Source organism: Sinohyriopsis cumingii, chromosome 6, assembly GCF_028554795.1.
Source record: "Sinohyriopsis cumingii isolate HCF-2022 chromosome 6, ASM2855479v2, whole genome shotgun sequence".
Lineage (NCBI taxonomy): Eukaryota > Metazoa > Mollusca > Bivalvia > Unionida > Unionidae > Sinohyriopsis > Sinohyriopsis cumingii.
The window spans coordinates 167,143,712-167,159,428 of record NC_142966.1 but is presented as its reverse complement, the minus strand read 5'-3'; the positions used below and the strand labels follow the sequence as shown (position 1 = coordinate 167,159,428).

At 41.3% G+C, this 15,717-nt stretch overlaps 1 protein-coding gene across 2 annotated transcripts in view; it reads right to left on the bottom strand.

Moving 5' to 3' along the window:
* LOC149798487 (uncharacterized) overlaps positions 1 to 15,717 on the bottom strand; it is a 74,968-nt gene that overhangs the window by 23,665 nt on the left and 35,586 nt on the right. The window lies entirely within an intron of this gene.

Below are 15,717 nucleotides of genomic sequence, written 5' to 3'. Positions count from 1 at the left end.
CCTTACTGATATCCGTGGACATAATTTCAGTGCTTGCCAGTTTCACCAGTGGTGATTTTTGTCTTATTAATCGTGCTAGTCTTTCTTTGATTGCCGAGAACGCCTTACCAGCAACGTCATCAATAACGCCAGGAGCTGTTTCACCAACAACATTAATGGCTTTCATTGATAATTGTTTTGCAAGAGGCTCACTTTTGGGGCTAACCCCGCGAATAACCCCTGAACAACATCACCGAGTCCATCTCCGTAAGTTGCTCTATAGACTGGTAATCGTGAGTTTACTGCTCTGACCTGTACGGGTGTATGGAGTCTATTTTATATGACCATGTTATGCTATTTGCTATTGTCTAATAATTAGTCACTGTGGTAACCATCAACGAGTTCATCAATGAGCTCTCGGTATATACTAGTATCCATGACACCGCCTTGAAATAATCGTCGACAGATATCGGCTGCTTCATTAATTATCTCCGGTGAGTTATTTCCAGCTCGTTTTCCTCCGCTGCACGTCATTGAAAATACTATCAGGACAAACAAAAGTATTTCCCAAACCTTTACCAGTAGTTACATCAGGCATATCATAAAACTTATCTTCTAGAGATCGTGATAGTTTATGGGTTTCCAAATCACGCTTAATGTTTTATACTCGGGATTCTTTGTATTAATCAGTGAATTTCTGGGGGCGAAATATAATGTTGGAATCCAATCTCCGACCGCTTCGGTGGCCTAGTGGTTAGAGCGTCCGCCTCGGATGCGGGAGGTCGTGGGTTCGATCCCCGGCCGAGTCATACCAAAGACTTACAAAAATGGTACTAACAGCTGCCTCGCTCGGCGCTCAGCATTAAGAGGTTAGTGTTAGGACTGGTCGGCCTGGTGTCAGGATATTGTGACTGGGTGGGACATCGTGCTACATGTCTGCGGCATGATGCCCCAGTGCTAGACATCACTATAAACTGCCACACTGCAAACATCGTAGCGATATGACTGAAAAATTGTTAAAGCTACGTTAAAAATCTAAATCACACACACACACACACACACACACACACACACACACACACACACACACACACACAGACAACACACTCCAATCTCCAGGCGATATTTTTTCAAGATATTCAGATTTTAGATAGTTTTCTCTAGAATCATAACCATGTGCAGCAATATTGAGTAATTCATCCCGGTCAGCAAGAAGACCAAGAGCCTCATCGGAAAAATTTCTAGAGGAGGGGTTTTTGGTTCTTTGAACTGAGGTTTGGATTGAGGTTTATGTCGTTCTGTTTGCTGCAGAGGCGGAGGAAGTTGATAGGAGGGGTCTTCATGCTATTTTTTCTTTCTTGGTTGTTTTCCTTTTTGTCGTTGCTCCTGTTGCTGTCGTTTTTCCTGCTCTTTTTGTCTCCGCTGTTCTCGTTGCTGTTTTCGTTTTTGTTCTATTTGTTCTGTTGTGTTTGTTCTTCTTCTTTCTGTATCATTTTATCATGTTCGTCTATTCCTAATAAATAGGCCTTGTAAGTTTGTGATCGTTTGTTTATTCGACCAATATCTTGGTTTATTTTAAACACCCAATCAATCCATTCATCACGAGCTGTAGTGTTAACATATTTGGGTTTTAAAAAAACTTTTTTCTTCAAAATCATAACCAGCAGCAGCAAACGCACCAAACTCGACTATTTCATTGTGTTTTAGTGTTTGAATTTTTTTTATTGCTGCTATGCCTCCTTCAGTAAATTTCTCCCTAAAATCGATCTCCTTTTTTCCCTTTTTATGGTTCTTCACCAACAACACCTTCAGGTTGAGGCTGAGCTGCAGCTTTTTTTTCAGCAGTTTGTTTTAATACTTGAATAAGACTCTTTTCATTCTCACCCTCTTCATTTTTAGTTCCTCTAATAGCAGTTAAAGCCTCTCCAGTAACCGCAGTGACGGGTTTAAATAACTCTTCCGTTTCCGCTGCGTACTCAACTTGTGCTTGCTGTTGCGACTGCGAAGTTTTTTTCTGAACTCATCTCTTACAGGGATATATTTTGTGATTGCTTCTAGTCGCTCTCGTGCTAATCTAGCTGTATAAGATTCCGGATGCACCATATTACGATATAACAATTTTTAATTGACAGCAGCAGAGAGGGTGCGGCTCCAAATTGTCACCGACACCATCATCGCGCTTTTCTTTCGATGTATCGTAAAGAAAAAAGCTTATCAGCGATAACCGGGTAAGTCATGTTGTCATCGACGGAGTTGTCTTACGCAGGATATTGCGGTTTTTTTTGGTGTTTTTTTTTTGCGATCTCCCAGGAAGACTCAGTTTGCGAAAATACAGGTGACCCATTTAGAGGTTGTTCGCCCTCTCTGTTGCTACTATAATATTGTTTTTTATGATTATCATTTAATATCTCTTTTGTGATCGCGTCAATATAAAAATCTAAATATGGATCACGTCCACTAGGTGGTGTAAAAGATGATTTAGTTGTGTTAAAAAGAACCATTTTTTAGGTTGAAAAGAATTCGATCTACTCTCTGAATTGTTGCATGCTTTATCATAAAAAAAATTATTTTAATTTTTAGCGCCTAGAAAAATTTTAAAAAATTTCAGCTAACTTAATTTTATTGCCACATTTTGGTTTGGGACAAAATTTTAGTCCTTTGCCTAACAGTATATAGTCATTATGAGTTAATATTGTATGTGAGAGGTTTAAAACTGTTTCTTTACCTCTCTTAATTTGTTTTCTTTGCTTTGTTTCTTTTTTTCACTCTCTTCTACTTTTGAATCTGTGGAACCTTCTATTATTTTTTCTTGTGATATCGTCTCTATTAGCCCTTGTAAAATCTTTACCAGGTTTGTCAGTTCTTTCTCATTTCTGATTAACCCCCGTTTTATGACTTCACAGTATGTCTTCTTTGTTGTGCCCTGGGGAGTCAAGTTTTTCGCTGTTGTTCATCTTGTTGATTCTTGTATGAATTTACAAAATTCCTATTTATCTTGACTCTTTGGTTTACTGACGTTTTGGGAGGTGCTATATGTGTATTACTCTTCCTTGCTGTAGTTTCTATGGGTTTTGAATAATTCCTTTATTGCTGTTCATTACTCTGTTGTTGTGATGATTTGCTGCTTTTATGCTGCTGTTGATTCTGTTGTTGTGATGATTTGCTGCTTTTATGCTGCTGTTGATTCTGTTGATGTGATGATTTGCTGCTTTTCGGTTGTTGATGGATTATATGCTGTTCTCCAGTTTTTTTAACTTGTTTATTTTTCTCTCCTTTACTCTTTCGTAAATTGTTCAGTTTTTCATTTTGCTTCAGAAGTATATCATTTTTCGTTGATTCTGTTTTTTGATATACTTCTTGGTCGAAACTAAAAAGGCTTTGCCCATCTAGTTTCTTCCTCAGTTCATCCCTAACATTTTCCATTTGTTTTCCGATGTTTTGTGATATTTGTTGTTGTTCTTCGGCTAATCTCTCACATATGTTTAGCGAGACTTTATGTAACAGACTGTCGATAGAATCTTGGAAATCTTCATTTCCGCTTCCAATGCATATCTTCAGTTTCAGTCGTAAACCTGATGGAACAATCCCCTCCTCAACACATTTGCTCAAGAAACTGCTGTGAAGGCTGCTTTTCATTTGTTTTTCAGATAGTTTCAATATTTGATATTTCAAAGACGTCATTACTCTTTGATAATTTGATGCCATTATGTTGTTGAAAAAATTCGGAATTGTGATTTATAAAAAAAACCAAAAAAACAATAAAAAGACTTTTTTCGGCGTTCCTGTTGTATTTTATCTTAATACACGAATGGATATACCACTAGATTCTAATAGCAATGCAAAGCCTAGTAAACCATCACTAAATTGTGTCGATGCTGCGTGTTACCGATATATCCTTGCGTACCAAGCATCAAAAGATATCCGTGCACGTCAAAGTGATGACGTGGATCATTGTTTTTAACTTAAATGCGGTTGCATGACCATGTGCTAGAGAACGGATCGCATGATGGGTCATTAAGGGAGGTATGAAGGCCAATATGTTACTCGTTGGTACTCATTACAAGCAAATTAATATTAGTAAAAAAAATTAAGTCATTAATTCGAACAATATCCAAAATGTACTACACTCCGCGTGGTTATTTAAGAAGTAAAGCCTGCGTAGAAAAGTTAGCAAGTGCGGTAAAGGTCACTGACGGGAATGTCTGAAGCTGATTAGCTAAATACGTGCTGTTGCTAATATTCTTGATTTGATGTCCAAACACCTAATGAGGTCCATCAGACTGATTTGCTGCTTCTTCCACACAATTACGTCCGTGATCGACAAGGTCGATTGAGCGTATACATCTAGGTATTAATGAGTGCCGCTGTTGACATCAGACACAAAGAAGCGGAGCCGCTGACCTAAAAAGATTCTGAAAGTGTCGCAGATACAGTCGAACGCATTTTATGCACGCGGACCACTCACATGGCTACTATTGTAAGAGGTGGATTGTGGCAAACAATTCCACGGATCTGATGCTGAGCTGTTAACCAAACACCGGTTGCGAGAATGTATCGGACACGTCAATGTAAATCGTGACCAAGCTATTGTTGAACGATTCAATCGGACTCTTGCAGAACGGTTATTCGGACATCGTTACGCCCAAAAGGAAAGAGCGGTCTCAGGAATGGGTAGCACCACATCCATTAGTCATAGGACTATTGAACAATGAAGTCACACCCACGCCTTGATTAAATCCAGCCAATGCGATTCGGCAAAAGACCGTCACTATTACTAAGAAGATGATTTCACAGCCTGCACCCTTACAACCATTTAGAGCCAAGCTCATTCGGTATATGTGTGTAGCTGGATAGTTATGTGGACAACAAATTTGTGCTATTGACCCAGTAAGGTTGGTCGATGTGTTTGACATTTCGGAACATTTGGGACCGTCAGCGGATAGACCTAAACCCGAGTGAACTTCGTCCACCAAGCCGAAAATTTGTGCGAGAGGAATTGAAGTTTGTTCAAGCAAATACGGAACTGCCACTAGGATTTGTTTTTCATGCATTTATACATTGCACTAGCCAGTGTCAATTGTACGCTGATACACAACATCACGACAGCAAAACGCATAGGTGGTGATTCTATCGGGAAGTATCCATCGCTTGCTATAAAGTGGGGTGCATCGATATACCCCCATGCGATGGTTCTGGTGCCGTAATATTTACTGTGTGTTCGAATTCACGTCGTTCTCGAAGACATTCCACGTACAGTTCGCGCTTGTGGAATACCTTTGGCCGTTATACTATTCTTGCAGCCCCCAATCATAATCATGTACATTTTGAGTCGCTGTTCCACATACTCTTCGATCTGTTTATCCGATCGTTTGTCTTTGAATTTACCATTTGTGCACCTTACTAAACAACGGAAGTTTTTTCGCATATTGGTGGGGACAATTAGTAATGAGCGAGATCGAGCCTGTACGTGTTCATGGCAGTGTCGCAAAGTTCTCCACCGCCTGATTGTTCGCTAATATGTCCAAGGAAGAATTCATAAACGTTAATGAAACAACGAACGGCAGTTGACCAAGCCGAACCGTCATGTATTTTTCTATGGTATTGGTGATCATGCTTATTGGTAAGTCTGATGCTGTTTCTACTGCCTGCCTTATTAAGTGACCATCGTACTATGAAGCACTACGGGGATTTTTATTTTGTTAAGTAAATGCTCAACTCTATATTACATGCGTTCAGTTGAACACCTCTTTAAACGCCAGTGATGTGACGGTCATCACAAATTTTGGCATCAGTGGAAGTAAAAGCTTCTTTACAGTTACAGGATTGAGTGCCTTCAGAGAACTCAATTATGTTATAATCCGTCATAATATTTACTGCTTGTAAACTTCCATCGATATAAGAAAAACAACAGGTGTTTTTAGAACGCTAGCGCTCTGCGCACGAGAAAGAGCTGGCTTCAATGTTTTTCCATCACACTTAACTATTACATAACAGTAAAATTGTGATTAATACCTGCGTGTATAAGATCCAAATATTGGACAAAATAACATAATGCTCACGAAACTAATAACGCAACAAATGAAAATACAAATAAACGACCTTACATAGTACAAGGACAAGGGTTAAAGATTCACAGCAATTTCATTTGACGAAAATAATGATGTGTTTTACTAAAATAGTAAAACATGTGGTACTTTACTCGTATGGTATAAATGTAATCACTCAGGTAGTGAAAACTGATGCATTTTACTCAAATAGTTAAATGATGAAAAGAAAGGGACATATACACAAACTATCTTTCCAATCCCAAAACACTGGATATTACAAACCCCAAAGTTAGCCCATTGCAAACAGATTACACACTCCGTCACCAGCACACTTGGCTTCCAGTCACACTGGTCAATCAAGCAGTCAGTATGCCAGGTAGTCACCGACCACCATTCAATTCCTTGATCAATCAAGCAATTAGTGCTTATCAATCGGTCAGAACGCCCGATCACCTGCTACGCGACCAGCAACACTGTTCACTCAGCTTTACGGCTGTTATGGTTCAGCGTTACAGCTGCTATGGTCAACTTTTATGGTCAGCTGTACAGCTGGCAGCACGTTGACTCCGATCAGCTGAACATACATTCAACACTGTGTACTGTGACTATGCATACAACGTAATGATGTTAGATACGGTATGCTGTAGAGATCACATTATCGACACAATAATTGCAAAAAACTACACAGGTCCAGACGTGAGCCTACCAGTTCCCGATAATGAACAAACGGTGCTAAACGTTTCTTAAAAATGCAACTTTACATTGCTAATACATATCTCTAGCTAAGTCACAAACAAGAATACAAGATATTTGCACTATACCACGTAAACCGAATCTACATAGAAAATATATAAAAAATAAACGTGGTAGTACAATAGTTATAACTTATACACAAGAAATTAATAACTAACTCACATACCTCTGTATATGAAGATGTGCAAGTCCTTAAAGTAGACCGATCACTGATAAGACGTTCCTTAATGTGTATATTTAGTCTTACGGTCAGGCATTTATACACAGACGAAGTCGCCATACATCGTCTGTGCGCTAGAAGTTTTCGGTTCCTCCCATAGAAAGCGCTTCTCACGTGCGGCATAGGATGAACCGAGCTCGCTCTTTTGAAATATTGTACAATATATATAACTCATCATCGGGCATCGTTGTACACAGAAAAAACGAAATCCTAGTACGTGTATTTAATAAATAAAAGGATTTATACAATTCCGTGACAATGCATACCCCATAAAAAAGTGGTTACAATTTTAGAAAAATTACGGAATGTGCACATAAACAATTATTAAAATATTCAATTTTGAATACTGAACGAAAATGATCTGATAATTACACCCTACTTAAAAAATCAGCACCCACATTTTCTGATTCTCGAATCTCCTCCATCCGGCAACCTTTGCTTTGTTCAAGTACAAGAGTAGCTGATGGTCCTTTGGTAAGGCAAATTCCCTCCCGAAAAGATATATATGAAATTTTCCTATCCCCCACAATATGGCTAGGCAGTACTCAATGACGGAGTAGTTTTGCTCCCCAGAGAGCAATTTCCTACTTGCATAAACAATGGACAATTTCATCCGCTCTTGCCCCTGTAGGAAAACAGCCCCAAGTTCCCTATTGGACGCATCTGTCATCAGCACCAAAATTTTGTCCACTTCTGGCAACGCTTTTTCCTGGCATTCACCCAGGAAACCTTATTCGGTTGCCATTGCTTAGATAACTCTGTATGGGCTGGCAACAGGCGCAAAATTGGAAATAAAATTCATGTAAAAGCCAAGCAAACATGGGAAAGCTCTTAATTTTTTCTTGGTTTCTGGTCTAGGTGCATCTCTGACTTCTAATATTTTGTCCGGGGGGGGGGGTAAACTGGCCTAGTCCACTTACAAGATGGCCCAAATATTCTAGGTTAAAATATTCTACACTACATGTGATGGACCTATCTGTAACATTGGCAGTGGGAAGTCTATCGAACACATCTCTTAATACCTTAACATATTCATCCCAGGTATATGTATAAACAAAGATATCTACAAAACTGCCTACGTTTACCATAACTTTTAACAGTTTGCGCATGAGACGAACGCACAACGCACCGGCTTTGACTAAACCGCAAGGCATGACTTTAAAATGATAAAGACCTGTGGGAGTCGCGAATGAGGTATACTCGAGCACATTATCAGCGATTGGTACCTACCCAAAAAGAAGGAATATCCTTGCCAGTGAAGAAATTAATAAAGAAACACAGTGAGTGATAGAATAAAACTTGACCATACAAATGTGATTCGAAATGTTCATGGTGATTTCCAAAAAGGGAAAATATACCACAAAGCTAATGGAAGCGTATCTTGGGCTAGATTTTTATCATAAGAACCTAAACACACACACGATTGCACACATATCCATCGTGCAAGAATCATATCAAGAGGATTTCAATTTTACTTATTTTGGCAATCTTTGAGTAATATATATTTTCTGCTGAGGTGGTAGACCTGAAAAGGACCGTTGTCTGTTTGTATTTTAAACAATTCAGGTATAAGACACATTGAATTTTAAAAGCCTTATACCCGTGCCACGACCAAGTACTACTTACTCACCTGCTACTGTGAACGATTTTGTTATGATCGCTGATGCTGGTTTTTCAAGGGTAGTCAGCGTAGAATTAATGATGACTGGTTTCGAATGTCGTGCACTGGAACGTCTCTCTCTCAGTCTGTCTCTCTCTCTCTCTCTCTCTCTCTCTCTTGGATCGATTTAAAGAAGTCTAATACTTTTATCTCATATACCTTAATTCTGTCAAAATGTCTAATAGCACCGCCAACGTTCGAGTTTCACCACCCATCTCTGATTCGCACTTCCTCTTCTCCTCTTCATCTTGTTTTCTTCTTTCCTCTTCTTGACATTGTTATTGGATGACAATGGCTTGTTCTTATTTCTTCTATTGTTGTGAAAATGTATCCAATTCTTCTTTCTGCATCTTTCTAAAATCATATATACGAGGTAAGGAAGGAGAAGTCAGTGTAGGTACTGGTACCCGTACAGATTCTTGCAACCAGGAAAGAAAATAGACTAAATTCCAATTAAAATCATTCTCTTGTTTATATATAACCGTGGTTGATTTGTAGACGCCATGTCAACCCTGATCGTCTCATCCTCAGTTTCACCCCAATGCATCGTTAATTTCTTAGTTGAATGGATTGGTCTTAAAATATAAAAAAAAGTGGTTCGCTTCATGGATTTACCTGTTCTCATGATAAAATGAGGACAAAGGTTGAGTCGTCTCCCCTAACTTCGAGGATGCTGTTCTCCCCGGACTACTTCATGTATGTGAAATCATCATGGGCTATATCGAATATTACAGATTCGGAAGAGAAGGAGTTATGAGGGAAAGCAAGCTGTCTGTAGATAGTCTTCATGTACAATTCCCGGCGTGAGACTTAGCTTGAGGAATAGAAGAAGAGCAGTGCGATGATAAGTGTGTTTAATGTCTGTGGTTAACAACATCTTCAGCGGCTCTTTTCATGACCACTCATTTGACTCGAAAAGCTAGCTTTTGACCATTTTCTGCCCCCCATCCCCTACATCATTGTGTTGGTGATAAATAAGTATTTGTCTGGGTATGTTTTAGTTCATAGTTCGAGACATAGAACTCTTTTACCATCACCCTTCCCGTTTGACATCATAAACTCTTTTGACTCTATTAACTCTTTGACCCAATAAATCTTTTTGAGGCTATAAACATTTCACACAGAGTTTTCCCTTACTTACCTAGAGTATCTCGTATTGTGGTAAACTAGAACGCTGGTACTAAGAATCCATTCTGATGAGATCAGTCACTTGCAACACTGTTGCCTTTTATCCCCAATGACCAGTGTTGTGGCGTCACCCATGTTAATTTCCCGTTTGGGCTTCAAGTGATATTCCCATGTTAATTACATGTCTGGGTCTCATCAGACATTTTGGGTCTCATGTACCACTTATAACTACTGACAGTTCTATCTTGCTTCAACACGTTTACACTTGACTCCTGCAAACCTACCCTTGCGAACTTATTTTTCTACTACAAATTGCTGAATTTGACTACATTTGAAAGAAAGTACCATAGCGAGAATGAAACTTATACGTAAGCACATCTCCATTTTAAAAGCTGATTTATTTTGCAAGGTTCCAAATTCTTTCAAATGAACCTTTGTAATACCTTTTAACACAAGAATATAAATATAAATTTCTACAAAATAGTGTTCGTCAATTTCACGAGTTCACTAAGCAACTACAGTGCTATTATTATGTTGTCACATGCCATGTGTTATATACATTCTCCGTCGCTTCACAAATAAGTGTAAATTCCCAATTCATTATTTACTTTAAGAAAGCTAAAGAAACTGCAGATTGTGCTTCAGCAGTTTCAATATATACCTAATATGAAATAGTGTCAATTTGCACAGTTCTAATAGACCCAATATAACACAAACGAGGAAGACAACAATATTCCCCCCGTTTATAAATGCAGTTTGGGCCTAAATCCAAAAGTGGCACATATTACAAAACTGCAACGACACTGGGTATATTACAAAAATTATATTTCTATTGAATTCCAAGGTTTCAAAAAAAAGCTAACCAGATCTTATTGGAATGTCTAGTTTTATTTCAGTGCTAAGACTATGACTGCATAATTCATTTTCCTGCTGACGATATTACCAAGTCGAACAGACAGACACGAATTCGATAGGCACTGGAATCCTTGGCATCCGTCCGTCTACGGGAGACGATGGCATAGCTCCAAAGTACGCTTTTGCTTATCCTTCTTTTTAGCTCTCTTTTCAGCTTGTTTTATTCTTCTCTTTTCCTCTGCATTTTGAACTCCCTGCCTGACAGCTAGACGCCAGCTGGAACGGTTGTTTGCACAGCTCTCCCAGTCGTTGACATTGATGTTTGCTGTCTTCATATCCTTCTTGCAATCATCTTTGTAGCGCAGATGTGGTCGTCCAGTTGGTCGTGCACCTTCTGCTAACTTCCCATATAACAGGTCCTTGGGAATGCGACCTAGGTCCATTCTCTTCACATAGCCGAGCCAGCGAAGGCGCCTCTCGCTGAGTATGGAGAACATGCTGTTCATGTTGGCGCGTTCTAGAACCTCTGTGTTGGGTACTTTGTCCTGCCACTGGATGTGCAGAATGCGCCGCAGACATCTTAGGTGGAAGCTGTTGAGTTTCCTCTCGTGTCTTGCATAGGTGGTCCATGTTTCGCTGCTGTAGAGAAGTGAGCTGAGCACGCAGGCTTGGTAGACACGCAGTTTGGTCTTCTCTGTGAGGTTGGGGTTGTTCCAGACCCTTTGGTTAAGTCTGGCCATCACTGCTGCTGCCTTGGCAATCATGCCGCCCACGTCAGAATCAATGGAGAGTGAGCTGGAGATGTTAGACCCGAGGTATGTGAAGTTCTCGACAACTTCCAAATTGTACCCATCGATGGAGACAGAGGGAGGGGAGTCTGTGTCCTGTTCCATGACATTCGTTTTCTTCAAACTGATGGTCAGTCCAAATTCCTTACATGCATGGGAGAGGCAGTATACCAGCTGCTGAATTCCATCTTCCGTGTGTGATGTCAAGGCTGCATCGTCGGCAAAGAGCAATTCGCGAATGAGTACCTCTGTGACTTTAGTCTTAGCACGGAGACGGGCGATGTTGAACAGCTTGCCGTCAGCTGCAGTCCTTGAATGCGTACTGGAGAAGCATGGAGAAGAAGATGGCAAAGAGCGTCGGTGCAAGGACGCAGCCTTGTTTGACTCCGCTAATGACTGGGAATGCTTCAGATGTTGCGCCATTGAAGCACCCTGTGCTGTACATGTTCTCGTGGAACGACATAATGAGAGCAAGCAGACGTGGGTGACAGCCGATCTTCTGCAGGAGTCTGAAGAGTCCACTCCGACTAACCATGTCAAACGCCTTCGTCAGGTCTATGAAGGCAATGTAGAGGGGCATCTGCTGCTCGCGACACTTCTCCTGCAGCTGACGTAGTGAGAAGATCATGTCTACAGTTGACCTGCCGGCTCGAAATCCACACTGGGACTCTGGGTAAACGCGGGAGGCTAGGATCTGCAAGCGCGCCAAGGCAACACGGGCGAAAGCCTTTCCGACGATGCTGAGGAGGGAGATGCCCCGATAGTTGTTCCAGTCACTACGGTCTCCTTTGTTTTTATACAAAGTGACGATGTTGGCGTCACTCATGTCCTGTGGGATGTATCCCTGTTCCCAGCAAAGGCAGAGGAGTGTGTGTAGGGGCTGGAGCAGTGATGGTTTTCCGCTCTTGAGGACTTCAGGCGGAATGACGTCGCTTCCAGGAGCCTTCCCACAGGCAAAGCAATCGATGGCTTTTCCGAGCTCTTCCAGGGTGGGCTGTGTGTCTAGCTCCTCCATGACAGGCAGGTCTGGAATGGCATCCAGGGCAGTTCCAGTGACATTGTTTTGGGTTGCATATAGCTCGAGATAGTGCTCAACCCATCGCTGCAGTTGTTTCCCCTGGTCTGTGATGACTTCGCCCGTCTTGGACTTGAGAGGGGCGGTCTTGTAGCTGGGGGGGGGGGGCCTGTCGCCTTTTTGATACCCTCATACATTCCTCTTGTATCCCCGGTGTCAGCAGCTGTCTGTATACTGTTGCAAAGGTTCAGCCAGTAGGTGTTGGCACAGCGGCGGGCGGTATTCTGGGCGTTATTCCTTGCAATCCTGAGGGCTTGTAGTGTTCTGGGGCTAGGTGCAGCCTTGTATGCCAGGAGGGCTTTCATCTTTGCCTCAGTCACGAGCTCCATCTCCTCCCAGTTTGCCTCCTACCAGTCGACATTCTTTCGCTCCCTCTTCCCGTAAGCTGTGATGGCTGAATTGTACACAGAGTCACGGATATGAGACCACTTGGAGTCAATGGTGTCATCAGGTGTCACTTTGGTGAGGGCTTCCTTCAGTTTGCTGATGAACTGCTGTGTTTTCTCTGGGTTGCTTGCACAGCAGGTGTTGATACGTGGGTGACCCTTCTTCTTGGCGTGGTGCAGCTTCTTGGGTAATATTCGCACGTTGCTGGCCACGAGAAAATGGTCCGTGTCACAATCGGCACTGTGGTAGCTGCGGGTAAGGAGGACACTGGCCAGTTCTAGACGCCTGGTGATGATGTGGTCTAGCTGGTGCCAGTGGCGTGAACGTGGGTGTCTCCATGACACCTGGTGGATCTCCTTGCATTTGAAGAAAGTGTTGTTCACACATAGGCTGTGGGAGCAGCACATCTCCAGCAGTCGCTGACATTCTCGTTGATCTTGCCCCTTCCGTAAAAGCCGAGACAGGTGGACCAGGCCTCATGGTCAGCTCCCACTCTAGCATTTAGGTCTCCTAGTAAGTAAAGGCTTTCATTGTTGGGGATACTGGATATTGCCTGATCCAGAGCCTCATAAAACTTATCTTTCTCCTCGTAGGTGGAGTAGAGGGTTGGGGCGTACACACTGAAGATGTTGACCGGGCCTAAGGATGTTGACAGCCGGAGGGCAACGATTCTCTCAGTACCTGATGATGGAGGTTCAATGAAGGCGATTAGCGTGTTCTTGACGGCAAAGCCTACACCATGCTGCCTAGGTTCATCCAAGGGCTTCCCCTGCCAAAAGAATGTGTAATTGGCTTCCCTGATGGTGCCGCTGTCAGCCAGTCGGGTCTCCTGGAGGCAGGCAATGTCGATGTTCAGTCGGGAGAGTTCTCTGTCAATGACGGCAGTCTTACGTGCATCGTCGATCTGCTGTAGGTCAGTGGTCAATCCAGGACACATGGTCCTGATGTTCTAGGTTGCGAAACGAAGAGTTGGAGTCTTTTTAGTTCTTCTTTTAGTCTTTCCTGGTGCAGAGTTTTGTGGCCCACTTGTCGAGATGGTTCTCTAAGCTCCACGTACCCAGTGAGGCAGGCAGGCCATGGTGGGAAGCACCTTACTGACTGGGGGCTGCCCAGCTTGAGGCGGGCGGTAGCTGTCCAGTGAGATCTGATGATCTCTCCCACCGTCAGAAGTAACCCCTGGCGCCAAGCTCTACGCCAATCGAGCTTTGACTTGGAACCGGTAAATTGCTACTTCTCGTGTTGTGCCGACGCCGTACGACGACGCTGGAGTGTCCTCTCCAGTGGAGCTATGAAACCTGGGCAGGATGGTATGGAGAATCAGCTGTTGCTCATGCAGCAGATCCCCCCTCTCGACGCAGCTGGTGTGCTGATAGGCACTATAAACACGGATAATCTAGCCTCAACAAATAAGTCTATCTTTACAATTTTACAATGAATTGTTTAAAATAAAATAATTTCCTAACTTAATGTCCTTATTTGTCTTTGGACAGATGAGACTATTGATAATATTTATCAAGATATTTTTTTTAACCAGATCGAGGAAACCGTAACACTTTCCACCAGTTGATCTGCCCTTTTTATCAAATAATTTGCTATGCGAAAGTAAACTTTCACTATTTTCCCGGTGTAGTTTTATTTTTATAATGTATAATTCTAATTCCTGGTAAATATTACAGAATATTTTATCCTGGGTGTGATACTTGGGCTAACATAATCTACGATCCATTTGATAGACCAATAGAGGAACCGCCTTTTGGCTCCTTGCATAAGTGTTTATGTTTTGCTTTTCGATTTGAAAGTGTCAACGGCAATTGTCCATTTTAACTGCATATACATGTAGTTCATTTTACATTTTGATCATTTCTGTTTCTTGAAAGAAGCCTTTGCTCTTTATTAATTTATCTCGATAAGATATGTAGTTGCCCCTTTTGCTGCTATTATCTTTCATGATTATCTGCCTGTTTTATTCTCTCTATGAGCCGCTTTGGCTCTGTTGATAACGTTCTGGAGATCCAATCGAAAGAGCGCAAGTTCATATACAACACGGTAGGCTACCGTGGTGCGTTATTAGACAAAGCACTTTACTTCAATATTTCGGCTCTATACAACCGATTTGTGTTTCTTTGCCGTAGAAAAACATAAATGATTCCGTAGGATATCTGCCATCCTATAATAGTGTAAATGATATCCAGCTGAAAAATGTATTTGTGTTAAATGTTTGTCTTTACTTTCAGATTGCTTTGTGCCTATGACAAAGTTGCACGCATTGATGTGTTTGACTGCAATAATTATCAACATAGTTTAGCATTAAAATTTTGCAAGATGAGCCTGTTTTAAAATGAATGTAATAGATCAATATATCGACTATATTTATTTTGTGTTTCCTTTCTTCCTGTGTCAGTGTGTTTATCCGTCTTTTCGTCTCCAACATTTCCCGCATTGCCAATGTCTCGTTTATGTTGATTTTCTCTTGCAATTAATGAATTCTTAGCACGCAAAATAAAAAATAAATAAATTCACGCAATATCAAAGTTCTCTTAGCGCCATGTCACTTTGGAGAGTGACTTAAACAAAGCTTCTGTTTGTAATCATTCCCTATTCTTTACTGACAATCCATGCAAAATTCACGATAGTGAGGATTCGGGTCAATTGAATGGACATTATTGTTTGTTCATAGTATATTTGTTGTAATGATGATGTACGTTAAAGAGAAACTGCAATACAGACTTAATCTCACAGTGCATATTTGTTCTTTTAAGTAACAAAGTAAAGTTATGTACATGTTGTTAACATACACATAATTGTGAACAATGAGCAGTTGCTTT